Below are 14174 nucleotides of genomic sequence, written 5' to 3'. Positions count from 1 at the left end.
GACAAATGGAAAAGATGCTTAAAATCAATTATTTAAATTGAGGCTTTCCACTTGGTGATTTAAATCAAGCCAGCCTTCTGCATAGTGATGGCTAGAACCCCTGAAATTCTGTAGTGGCTCGGAGGCTGCATTACAGACAGAGGAATCATAGAAGACTAGGGTTGGAAAAGACTTCAGGAGGTCATCTCGTCCAATCCCCTGCTCAAAGCAGGATCAACCCCAACTAAATCATCCCAGCCAGGGCTTTGTCAAGCCGGGCCTTAAAAACTTCTAAGGATGGAGATTCCACCACCTCCCTAGGTAACCCATTCCAGTGCTTCACCACCCTCCTAGTGAAATAGTTTTTCCTAATATCCAAACTAGACCTCCCCCACTGCAACTTGAGACCATTGCTCCTTGTTCTGTCATCTGCCAGCACTGAGAACAGCCTAGCTCCATCCTCTTTGGAACCCCCCCTTCAGGTAATTGAAGGCTGCTGTCAAATCCTCCCTCACTCTTCTCTTCTGCAGATTAAATAAGCCCAGTTCATAGAATCATCATAGAATATCAGGTTTGGAAGGAACCTCAGGAGGTCATCTAGTCCAACCCCCTGCTCAAAGCAGGACCAATCCCGAACTAAATCATCCCAGCCAGGGCTTTGTCAAGCCTGACCTTAAAAACCTCTAAGGAAGGAGATTCCACCCCCCCCCTAGGTAAACCATTCCAGTGCTTCACCACCCTCCTAGTGAAAAAGTTTTTCCTAATATCCAACCTAAACCTCCCCCACTGCAACTTGAGACCATTACTCTTTGTTCTGTTGTCTGGTACCACTGGGAACAGTCTAGATCCATCCTCTTTGGAACCTCCTTTCAGGTAGTTGAAAGGAGCTATCAAATCCCCTCTCATTCTTCTCTTCTGCAGACTAAACAATCCCAGTTCCCTCAGCCTTTCCTCATAAGTCATGTGCTACAGCCCCCTAATCATTTTCGTTGCCCTCTACTGGACTCTCTCCGATTTGTCCACATCCTTTCTGTAGTGGGGGGCCCAAAACTGGTCGCAATAGAATCATAGAACTGGAAGGGACCTCGAGAGGTCTAGTCCAGTCCTCTGCACTCAAGGCGGGGCTAAGTATTATCTAGACTATCCCTGACAATTGTTTGTCCAACCCGCTCTTAAAAATCCCCAATGATGGAGATTCCACAACCTCCCTAAGCAATTTATTCCAGTGCTTAACTACCCTGACAGTTAGGAAGTTTTTCCTAATGTCCAACCTAAACCGCCCTTGCTGCAATTTAAGCTTCTTGTCCTATCCTCAGAGGTTAAGAACAATTTTTCTCCCTCCTCCTTGTAACAACCTTTTATGTACTTGAAAACTATCATCATGTCCGCTCTCACTCTTCTCTTCTCCAGACTAAACAAACCCAATTTTTTCAGTCTTCCCTCATAGGTCATGTTTTCTAGACCTTTAATCATTTTTGTTGCTCTTCTCTGGACTTTCTCCAATTTGTCCACCAGGTGTCAGGGCAACAAGTGTCACCAGCTCCCTGCTGCACAGCGTAAGGGGATCTGCCCCCCCCCCCCCCAGCTCTCACTGCTGCCTGATGGGGCAGAGCCGCCAGCTCCTCTCTGCCCCCCACTCATCCATTGTGTGTCCCCCTCCCCCACCTGCTCCTCCTGCAGCTCCAGGGGCTCCCCTCCCCGCCTCTTCCCCCACCAGGTGTTGCAGGGATGGGGAGAAGACTGATCCATTGCTCGTGGGAGGGAAGAGGGAGGGGGAGCAGGGCTGCGCTGAGCAGCTGAGCTCTTTCTATTTCCCCCTCACCTCCCGTGAAAATGATGTCAGCTCCTGGGGTGGGGTTAGAGCGCTGCCTGCTTCCTACAGCAGCCCTGATTGGCTGCTCTTTCCATGGAGATGGGGCAGTGGGGGTTGCAGCCAATCAGGAATTTTCCCCCAGGCAGGGGTGGAATTCCACAGGGCTGGAGCTTTGCAAGGAGAGGGGTGTTATATTCACACACACACACAGAAGTTAGGTAAAAACATAAATGCTCTGACTGGAAGGTTACAATGTAACAAGAGCCTGTGCCCTGGAATTGTGAACGATAGCCCGATCTGCCTGCTTTCGCATATCTATAAATTGTTCACTAAAATAATAACAAATCGACTATCGTGAAACCTATATGAACAGCAACCTAGAGAGCAGGCCGGATTTTGAAGGAATTATAGCACAATAGACCACCTCTTCATTCTAAACTAGAGCGTTCAAGGGAATATAAATTCCCTTTGTGCATTGCCTTCATGGACTACGAGAAGGTGTTCGACAGCGTAGAGACTAACGCCGTTCTTGAAGCTCTTTCAGAACAGGGCATCAGCGCAAAATATATCACATTACTAAAGGAAGCGAACTCTGGTTGCAGCACGGACATATCACTGTTTGATACTCCCCTCCAAATCCCCATCGAGAAAGGTGTGAAACAAGGAGATATAGTTTCACCAAAATTATTCACAGCCTGTCTTGCATTGGTTTTTCGACGAGCAGACTTGAAAGGTGGGATTAATATCAACAGCGAGCGGCTAAACCATCTCAGGTATCATTCGCAGATGATATAGTGCTGATAGCCGAAAATACAGCCCAGCTTGAGAGAATGCTTAAAGAACTGAACGCGAAAAGTAGTCAAGTCAGATTAAAAATGAATCAGTTGAAAACGAAATACATGAGATCAGATGTTCTGCCAAGAACCCAAATAACTCTTGGAGGAGAGCAGATCCAAGAGGTTGATAAATACGTTTATTTGGGCCAGGAAGTCAACATGTGCCATGATCAGAAAGGTGAACTGTCGCGCAGAAAAAAAGCTGGATGGCACACAGAAAAAAAGCTGGATGGCGCGCATTCAGTGACATCAAGGACATCCTCCAAGGAAAGATCAGCAAAACAACTTGTGCAAATCTTCAACTCGACCGTGCTTCCAGCGATGTTATATGGCAGCGAAACATGGCCCCTGACAAAGATTGAAGAACATCAACTGTCTGTCACACAGAGGGCTCTGGAACGAACATTTTTGGGCATTTCGCTCCGCAATCACATCCCCAACGAAATAATTAGGCAGCAGTCTGGAGTGCGAGACGTTGTTGTTGAAAGCAGGCTCAGCAAAATGCGGTGGGCGGGAATGTGGCCCAACTCGGCGACAACAGATGGACTGCAGCTATATTTGATTTGTATCCGCAAGAACAGAAATGGCCACGCGGTCGGACTCCAAAGAGGTGGGATGATTTCCTAACAAGGAGATATGGACAAGCATGGCGAAGGATGGTCAGAGCAAGAGAAAATTGGAAGATGTGTTGTGATTGGCTGAGTCTCAAATGATGAAGGACCGACAGTCTACGCAGTCTACGCAGCACACAGGACCCAAACACAGAGAGAGACAAAGCAGGTTGCTCCCTAAAGCATGAGGTCCTACTCAGCCCACCTTCTTTTAGGCTGGCTGGCTGCAGACTGACAGCTTGCTGCTAGGCTTGGATTGAACTCTGCCCTACAGAGCCCCCGAGCCTGCAAGCAGGACCAGAAACCATCCCCCGCTCTGCAAGTGATTACCTTGCAATTCCAGCACAGTCCTCAATACACTACATCGGCTACGCTGCCCCTCGTGGCTGGTCTCCAGAGTACGTGACTCCATTGCAACTCTCTGCTCCTGCAGCACAAGCGGCAGCGGCTCATATTCTGAGTGCTGGGTTCCACGTTCAGCTGCTCAGTAACAACCCGCAGTCGTGCTCCCCCCACATGCTGTGGGACCCCTGTAGAGGCTGTGCACAGCTCAGTGCAAGGTGGCACGTTGCATGGTGGGACTGTGTGGGCTGCCCATCCAGCCAGGGGGAGCTGCAGCATCGACTGCTCCATTTGGATCCAGATCTAGCACTGCATGGGGGCGCTCTAGTCTCCGCGGGCCACCTGCCCCTATTAAACACAAGGCTGGCTCCAATTTGCATCTCTATTCAGTGCCATTCCTAGTAAATGGCCACCGTGGCCCTTGGTTGGGCAAAGTTTGGATGCTCCCCACTGGAAGAAAGTCCTGCAAAAAGTTTTCCACCTCCCATTGCCTTCTGTAGCTGACAGGGACAGAGGAAACCAGTGACACCAAGCGAGGAGTAGATGTAATTTGTAGCTCTACGTGGGGACAGGGGCAATAAATTGCTTGAGATTTAAACTGATAGCCTATTAGTCAATTCGCAGCATGAAGAGCAGAGCTCAGTCATCGTGCTGCAGCATAAGACAGGGAGAAACACGCTGTACACGGCTGCCTCACCCCCGAGCTCTCATGCTCCAGGTCCCTAGGGCACCTGCAGTGCTTTGTGGAGATGCTTCTCTCAGCAGTGAAGCACCTGTCAGTCTCCAAGCAGTGACACTGGCAGCTGGTGCTGGCTCAGCCCAGGCTGTTTGTCGTGTAGTTTCCAGAGGTGCTGGAGCTCCCCTTGCGGAAATCAGGAAGAGTCATAGGCGCTCAGCACTTCCAGCTGATGGAATCATAACTGCTCCTCTGTGTGTCATAGGCTCCCTCCTGCTAATAGCTCACGGGGAGTCCCTTTGTAGCTCTTGTGGTGGGTGCTTTGGGAGCACAGGGATTAGCGGTCTCCTCCTGCTACTGCTGGCTGTCCTGAGTGGCCATGGTGACAATCCCTTAGCAGCCCAGGATTTGTTATAGTAGTTCATAAGACCATAAGAATGGCCCTACTGGGTCAGACCAAAGGTCCATCCAGCCCAGTATCCTGTTTTCCGACAGTGGCCAATGCCAAGTGCTCCAGAGGGAATGAACAGAACAGGTAATCATCAAGTGATCCATCCCCTATCATCCATTCCCAGCTTCTGGCAAACAGAGGCTAGGGACATCATCCCTACCCATCCTGGCTAATAGCCATTGATGGACCTATCCTCATGAATTTATCTAGTTCTTTTTTGAACCCTATTATAGTCTTGGCCTTCACAACATCCTCTGGCAAGGAGTTCCACAGGTTGACTGTGTGTTGTGTGAAGAAATACTTCCTTTTGTTTGTTTTAAACCTGCTGCCTATTAATTTCGTTAGGTGACCCCTGGTTCTTGTGTTATGCAAAGGAGTAAATAACACTTCTTTATTTACTTTCTCCACACCAGTTATGATTTTATAGACATCTATCATATCCCCCCTTAGTCATCTCTTTTCCATGCTAAAAAGTCCCAGTCTTATTAATCTCTCCTCATACGGCAGCTGTTTCATACCCTTAATCATTTTTGTTGCCCCTTTCTGTACCTTTCCCAATTCTAATATATCTTTTTTGAGATGGGGTGACCAGATCTGCCAACAGTATTCAAGATGTGGGTGTACCATGCATTTATATAGAGGCAATATGATATTTTCTATCTTATCTATCCCTTTCTTAATGATTCCCAAAATTCTGTTTGCTTTTTTGACTGCCGCTGCACATTGAGTGGATGTTTTCAGAGAACTATCCACAATGACTCCAAGATCTCTCTCTTGAGTGGTAACAGCTAATTTAGACCCCATCATTTTATATGTATAGTTGGGATTATGTTTTCCAATGTACATTACTTTGCATTTATCAACATTGAATTTCATCTGCCATTTTGTTGCCCAGTCACCCAGTTTTGTGAGTTCCCTTTGTAATTCTTCACAATCTGCTTTGGACTTAACTATCAGTTTTGTATCACCTGCAAATTTTGCCACCTCACTGTTTACCCCTTTTTCCAGATCATTTATGAATATGTTGAATAGAACTGGTGCCAGTACAGGCCTCTCTCCATTCTGAAAACTGAACTAAACTAAAATCCGTTTATTCCTACCCTTTGTTTCCTATCTTTTAACCAGTTACCCATCCATGAGAGGACCTTCCCTCTTCTCCAATGAATGCTTACTTTGCTTAAGAGCATTTGGTGAGGGACCTTGTCAAAGGCTTTCCAAAAATCTAAGTACACTATATCCACTGGATCCCCCTTGTTCACACGCTTGTTGATCCCCTCAAATAATTCTAGTAGATTGGTGAGGCATGATTTCCCTTTACAAAAAACATGTTGACTCTTCGCCAACAAATCATGTTCATCTATGTGTCTGATAATTCTGTTCTTTACTAGAGTTATAACCAGTTTGCCCAGCACTGAAGTCAGGCTTACCGGCCTGTAATTGCCAGGGTCACCTCTGGAGCCCTTTTTAAAAATTGGCGTCACATTAGCTATCCTCCAGTCATCTGGGACAGAAGCTGATTTAAAGGACAGGTTACCAACCACAGTTAGTAGTTCTGCAATTTCACATTTGAGTTCCTTCCGTTCTGTTTATAAATCTTTACGGGTGGCTGGAACAACCACTCCCTGATCACTTTCCCTTGGCCCAGCAGCCGATGGAAAGGCAAATGTTTAGAAAATCACCCTTAATTTTATGCCTCTGCTGTATCTCTCACTCTCTGTTCTTTTCAGTTCCACTCAGGTGAGCATAAACCCTGCAGATTTCAAGCTTCTCCAAGAACCTAGAGATTAACAGCAGCTGCTTGGAAAATGCTTCTCCCACAAGTGCCTTCAGCTGTCGGCTGGACTGTCCCAGCCCGGAGAGAGCCCGGCAATGCCCCAAGAGCCAGCGAAAGCACTTTATAGCCCCCCGCCCCCGTTTCACTGAGCACTGGAACCCAGGGGAAGAGATGTGCTGGCGAGGAGAAGGATTGTTCTTGTACCAGCCCTGTGGCTGGTGCAAGCTGCTCCCGGGCTAGTGCTGGCTGTGCCAGGTGGCACCGGGGGCTCTTACAGGGGAAAGGCGGAAGCGCTCACCACACAGGTGGGGGATGCTGCTGCAGCCAGTGACCCAGAGCTGTGAGCTGTCCCCAGCCTGCTTGGTTCTAGGAATGCAAATAGCTCTCGTGCGCTGTCTGAGCACTGCCCGGTTCTGCCCTCCCCAGATGAGCCCCCCCCAAGGACACAATCCCTTGAACGAGACATGAATCTGCCTGCTTCTCAGCATCCGCAGGGATCAAACTCAGAGCTCCCTATTCCAGGACCACAGGCCCTAATGAACGCAGCATTTCCATGGCTGTTAGCAGCATAGGGTTAGTGCCACGGAAGGATGAGCTGCCTAATCCAACATTCAGAGCCCCAGAGCTCCTGCTCAGCTGCTGCCTACCCCTGCAGGCACTTGAAGTTCCTTGGTGCCTCAGTTTCAACTGCCAAAGTCCCCATGGTGACTAAAAACCTGCCCGTGAGTCGCGCCTAGCTGCCTCAGTCCTTACTTAGCTCACACTTCTCCCCGGCCGGATACTCACACTGGGCGTCCCCATCTGTCTCGCTGGACGGCCTGATCTGGTAGCAGTGCTCTGAGGCTACCTCGGCACATGCCTACTGGATCGGGCCCTGCCCAAAACACAGCCAGCAGGAGCCCCAGCCCCTCTGCCCCACAGCCCACTGGTGGGAGCCCTCACCTGGGATGGGGTGATCCTGGTTCAAGCCCCCTCAGCCATATTTGGAGCAGGGTGTGAAGCTAAGTCTCTCCCAGCCCAGCTGACCTGGAAGGGGTTGACCTGGCTCAGGAGAGGGCTATGGGCTGAGGATTCTGAGGGCTGGGCTTAGGACTTGGCGTCTCCGATTGCCTCGCTCAGGTAGCTCAGCGGGTTGGTGTCTGTGGTTCCTGTTCTTGGGTGCCCGACTCTGCCCGTGCCTAGGCGCCAAGCTCAGGGCTGTGATTCCCCCAGGCGGCCGGGTGGCCCAGGCATTGCACCGCGGAGCCCAAGTCCCCTTTGTGGATCTAGTCCAGCATGCCTATGACACTCAGACTGTGACCAACAGAGGGCAATGTTGACACAGACACCAGCCAGCTCATGACACTATTCTCCTGCTACCACGTTGTCACGGACTCACAGATCGTGCCCACTCTCGGTCCGTGGGGTGCCCCTTTCAGTGAGACAGCCCTTCTCAAGGGTCCACTCTCTCTCAGGGTTAGGCCCCTCCACCTCCTGGAGCCATACCTCTCTGAGCCTTAGCACACCTGTTTCTCGCCGTGGGCCCCCTCAGGGAGTCCACTCGCTCTGGACCCCCGGGGCCTCCACACCCAGAGGGAATAATGCAACCCTGATCTCTAGACCGGAGTGACTCTCAGCCAGTGTAAAACAGGAAGGTTTATTGAGTGTTGAACACAGCACAGGAAACTCTCAGGGCCTCAGGCCTGGCCTCCCTCAGCACAGCACATCCCAGTCTCCCCTGCATCCAGGTGGGCTCGGCCTGCCCCCTCTCTCCAGCCCAGAGTCCCCCTTGCTTCCCAGCTGGGCATCTGATATCACCGGCCCCAAGCCTCATCTCTGTCCATTGCCTTCGATCCAGGTAAACAGGGTTGTAAACAGGGTCGCCTGGGCCTCCTCTCCTCTCTTCTGTCCTCTGGCCCCCTCTGGCTGGAACCGGCTGGCTAGGTCACAGGGTCCTCTTTTTACAGCCCATTGTCCTCCCACTGGCCAGAACTGGCTGCGGCTGCGGCTGCGACTCCTGAGCTGGGTCCTTGGGTCGTCAGGTCACCAGTCGCTGGGTTATCCATCTTCCAGGCTATTGGCTGGGGTCCCAAGTTCCCTCTCCGGTCTTCTGTAACAACAAACTCCCTCTCCCCTCACCTCGTTAAACCAGTAACGCCCAGGGAAACTGAGAGCCACCCCCTCTACATACAAACCATTGGAAAAACAAGGAAAACACAAGAAAATCCCCCACTTTGTCACCTCTCTCCCCCCTTCGAGGCTGAACGGAGCAGGGTCACTTAGCCAGTGACCTGGGGAGGTTCAGGGCCCCCGCCCCGTGATAAAGCATCGGCTATGACATTGGCACGCCCCCTCACATGGACCACCTCCATGTCATACCCCTGGAGGAGAAGGCTCCATCTCAGCAGCTTGGCATTAGCCCCTTTCATGTGATGCAGCCAAGTTAGGGGTGAATGGTCAGTGTACACAGTGAAGCACCGCCCAACTAGATACGGCTGCAGTTTTTAAGGGCCCACACCATGGCCAGGCATTCCTTCTCTATGGCCGCATAGTGCTGCTCCCGGGGCAGCAGCTTCTTGCTCCGGTACACAATGGGGTGTCTCTCCCCCTTAGTATCAGTTTGCATCAGCACCGCACCCAGCCCCGTGTCTGAGGCGTCGGTGAATACCAGGATCCTTCATCTGGGACCTTCAAAGAACCCAACCCGGAGCCCGGCAACCAGGAGACCATCGGCCCAGACAGCAGAGGGCGCTGGTACTTATTTCTTTACAGCTCCCCAGCCCTGGGTCGTGCAAACACTTCCTGCACGAGGCGATGTGCTCAGCTGCAGACAGTATTAATCCCTAGCTCCTATCTAGTGCTTGTCATCCGTCGCCTCACTGTGCTTTACAAAGGAGGTCAGTATTGTTTTACAGATGGGGAAACTGAGGCACAGAACAGTAACAGGACTTGCCCAGCAGCAGAGTCAGTAACAGAGTCCATATGTTCTGAGTCCCAGTCCAGTGCTCTATCCACTAGGACACCCTGCCTGGAAGGGGCCTGGTTTTTCAGAGGGTGGAGCTCCTCACTTTCGGAAAATCTGGCCCTTGAAGGCCCTAGGAAAAGCCCAAGGCCCAGAACCACAAAAGGACTTTGGCCACCAACTCCCACTTCAGGCGCCGAGATCCTCAACCCCCTGCTCAGCTGCTGCCTGGCTCTGCGGCTGCCTATGTGTTAGCTATAAAAGTCCCCTAGGTAGCTAAGTTTCTGCTTCTGGAAGATGCCCAAACACCTATCTTACACCTAGACTCCAGTGCAAGCCTCACCCCAGGTGAGGCTAGACGCTCTCCCGCCTTGCTTGCCACTGGGCCCCATTGGGTGGGATTCGTAGCACATGCCCAATGCCACACCAGAGTGGGTGGTGACTCCCGTAGATCCTTTACCAGAGCTTAGGGAACCAGTCCAACTGTCCTTGCTGCCTGATGATGAGGGGTTCAAATAGGGGTCTCCCCAGGGGCATCCCCAGGCCCACCCAGCGCTGAGCTTGTGTGAATGCCCAGTGTCGCAAACTTCTCCCAGCCCCGACAACTTCACCAACAGTACTGCACGGGCACTGACCAGCCCCTCGCCCCAGCTTAGCCCTGCCCATGTAGCTGTGGGGGTCACCCCTCTCCACTGGCTGTTGCCCATCTACCAGGAGTCAGGGCTCCCCCAAATGTCCACTCCTAGCTGTGCCACGGCTCCCGCCTCTCCAGGGGGATCTCTCTTGTGAGCTGTACGGCTGTTTTCACAAGCTTTGTCTTTTCTCTCTTCTGTGTTCCTGTCACTAACAATAACAGCAGCAACATTTTCACTGCTCTTACGTTACAATTTCCCCTTCCCAGGCGTTCGTGTTACGTGGCTAGTGCTGGTCAGTGTGGGGCAGATACGATTTGTGCCACAGGGTGTTATTTCCTTTCATAAATCAGCTCTCCCCCAAGCCCCAAAGTCACTGAATGAGTCAGTCTGTGAAGGGTTCTGCTCAGAACAGGAACCACACCAAAAACAGCAGGGCTGCTTTGGGCAGAGCTGTGCACAAGGGCTAAGCTGCTGCTCCAAAAGTAGGGTGTAGTAGTTAGAGCAGAGGACTGGGAGTCAGAACTCCTGGGTTCCACCCCCAGCTCAAGGGGAGGAGATCAGCTGTTTCAGGGGCACCTGTGTGGTCTAGCAGATCAGGGACTAGATTAGGAGACTTGGGGGTTCTACTCCCAGTGCTGCTAATTACCTTGGGCGATTCTATGACTTTGTTTCTCCTCCCCCTATGCTGGGTTCCTTTGAAATTCACGCTGTTCAGTCTAATGATTACATGGGATCTGTGCTCTTTTGAAAATTCTGACCTTCAGGCTCTCTGAGATGTAGTTCCCCACCTGGGAATAATAGCACCTCATTTCTGCCACTCTGGGTGTGGGTGTGTAAATAAACACCCACAGCTCGCCTGTGGCAGCTGACTCGGGCTCATGAGGCTCGGGCTAAGGGGCTGTGTAACTGGTAATTTGCGTTTGCTCCCTGCCTTTTCTCTTTATAATTTACAAAGCAGGGCTGAAAGGTCTTTGCATTTTTATATATGGTTCATTTGCCTCAGAGACATCAGGGCTCTCAAGTCTTCTCCCTTTTTGCTGGAGGGAAGAACACAGAGAGGTGGAGTGGCAGCTTCATCACACATAAGAACATAAGAACGGCCGTATCGGGTCAGACCAAAGGTCCATCTAGCCCAGTATCCTGTCTACCGACAGTGGCCAATGCCAGGTGCCCCAGAGGGAGTGGACCAACAGGCAATGATCAAGTGATCTCTCTCCTGCCATCCATCTCCATCCTCTGACAAACAGAGGCTACGGACACCATTCCTTACCCATCCTGGCTAATAGCCATTAATGGACTTAACCACCATGAATTTATCCAGTTCTCTTTTAAATGCTGTTATAGTCCTAGCCTTCACAACCTCCTCAGGTAACAAAGAGTTCATTCCTCCCAACTGGTTCCGAGGCCTTTGAGTTAAAGTGATGTTAACAACGGATCTTCTGCTTGTGTAAATGGTCTTGAGTTCAACAGAGGAATGCTGATTTACGCCAGCTGAGGATCGGGCATAAACTGACTCTCTTGACTTAGGGAAGTGTCTCTCCCTTGGTCCCTATGAACGTTGACTAATTATTATCAATTATTATTGTGCTAGTACCTGGAGATCTCAGTCTTGATCAGGGCCCTGCTTTGCAGGGCACTGCACAAACAGACAGACAATCCCAGTCCCAGTGATATAATCCTATTAGGTCTCCAGGCACCCATAGAAAAACAGGGTTAACAAAACTGATTTCTAATGTAAAAGGAAGCAGAATTCCCCTTGCCTGGCACCCATTCTATGTAAACAGTAAAACCTTTCAGGCCACCCATAGAGAGGTCAAAGAGGAAACTTTTCCCCCTTTGCAGGTCAGAATCATAGAATATCAGGTTTGGAAGGGACCTCAGGAGGTCATCTAGTCCAACCCCCTGCTCAAAGCAGGACCAATTCCCAACTAAATCATACCAGCCAGGGCTTTGTCAAGCCCGACCTTAAAAACCTCTAAGGAAGGAGATTCCACCACCTCCCTAGGTAACCCATTCCAGTGCTTCACCACCCTCCTAGTAAAAAAGTTTTTCCTAATATCCAACCTAATCCTCACCCACTGCAACTTGAGACCATTACTCCTTGTTCTGTCATCTGCCACCACTGAGAACAGTCTAGATCCATCCTCTTTGAAACCCCCTTTCAGGTAATTGAAAGCAGATATCAAATCCCCCCTCATTCTTCTCTTCTGCAGATTAAACAATCCCAGTTCCCTCAGCCTCTCCTCATAAGTCATGTGCTCCAGCCCCCTAATCATTTTTATAGGTCGCCTCTAGCAGTACTACAAGTCAGGATCTGTTTTATATCTCCATAAAGCAGCAGCAGCACAGCGCCCCCTTGCACCAGGCCAGGGCATTGGGATTCAGGATTCCTGGAGTCTCTTCCTGTTTCTGGCAGGGGTACTATCTAATATTTAGGAGACAGAGATAGTGTTTAGGGTGGGGAGATCTGGCTGGGAAGCTGAATTTCAGTTCCACAAACACTTTGGAGTTTTGGGCATTTTTCCATCCTGCCTCTGAGCCCAGCCTCGGACCTTAATCGATACCAAACCATTTCCACAAGTTCAACAAATCAGCACATTCCAATAAAAAAATGTTTTGGCTGAACTTTTCCATTGAGCTCTCCTTCGGGGTTCTGTATCCAGCCTCGAGAGGGGAGTGGGGTGGAGCAGTTAGCAGAGGGAACCAGTGTTCTCTTTCCTGCTCCATCACTGACTCAGTAGGGAACTTTGCTCAAGTCACCTCCCCTCTCTGTGCCTCAGTTTCCCTATCTGTAATATGGGGTTAATAAGACCAAGCTCTCTCCCCGGGTATTAGTGAACCTGAATTCACTTACAAAGGGCTTTGAGATCCCTTGAGAGGTTCAATAGAAATGTCAGTTATTACATCCCTGCCTGGAGGCCTTCGCCTCATGACAGTCAGGGCATCTTTAAATACCAGCTTAAAAAAAAAAAAAGATGCCAAATTCTACTATGCAGAAGAAAAATTAAACTCCTGGCTCTGCTCGCATCTGCAAAAGGAAGGAAACTCTGAGCTAGGGATAATAAGGATTGTGATAATGACTTACCTTTATATTTATCCAGAAGGCTCTGAAAACACTTTCCTACTTTACTGACTAAATATAGAAATTGCTTCACCCATCACTGAAATGCAGCTGCCTCTGGGGGAACACAGCAGTTGTTTTGATGGCACACAGACACTCTGCACAGTGATGCAAGGCTAGCTGAGGCTGGCAGGGGGGATTTAAAAGTCAGATCCAAACTCTCTGCTTTAGACCCAGGCTACAGTGTAAACCCAGATGCACAATGTGAATTCAGAGTGAAGCATCACCACAGATTTCAGCCTGATCTCAGCACTCTCATGGGTTGGCAGGTTGAACTGCAGTTTTAACATGCTCCTTTACAGGGAATTGTCCCACGTGAACACCAACTGGGCCATGGGAGTGAGGATCCAATCCAAATTTGGGTGAGGCCAAGGCTTGAGGGTGAGGGTTTGTGTCTGGAAGGGTCAAGCACTGATATCTCCCAAGCTGTCCCAGTCACACTGCCACCATCTTGGGCCGAGGATGGCTGGTCTCATGGCATTTTGGCAATAGCCAAAACAGAGCCTGGAAACTGGTTTCTTCTGGTGTTGAATCTAACCCAACTTCAGGGTTTGGTTTCAGGGGGAGCAGAATGTGACCCAAACCTCCCCAGCCTCATGGGATTCAAAGTGGCTCAGGTTCAAAGTCCTGCTGTTGGCTCCACTTTCATACTTGTAGGTGACCACCCCCTGTGTAGAGGTGCAGAGTTGCTCTGCTGACTCACCCTGGCAACCAGACCAGATGGCTCTCATTAGCTCCAACTCATGAGTATAAAAGGTTGACAGTCTTGCTACTACACTGGAGAGCTGAAGTAGGCAGGGCCATGTCCCATCCCATACCTGGATGTCATCTCATCTATTGAGCAGTCGGCACAGGATCGTTCCCGGTAGCGTATTCTCCATACCACCTTTGCGAGGGTGGCCGATTTCCCCCTCCTCCTAGGCTGAATGTCAGCTCTTGCTATTGGATGTGATATTCAGTCCAAATGTTCTTGTTCTTTATTCACCCCACTGCTC

Source organism: Emys orbicularis, chromosome 4 (genome assembly GCF_028017835.1).
Source record: "Emys orbicularis isolate rEmyOrb1 chromosome 4, rEmyOrb1.hap1, whole genome shotgun sequence".
Lineage (NCBI taxonomy): Eukaryota > Metazoa > Chordata > Testudines > Emydidae > Emys > Emys orbicularis.
Note: the sequence above shows the minus strand (reverse complement) of the source record.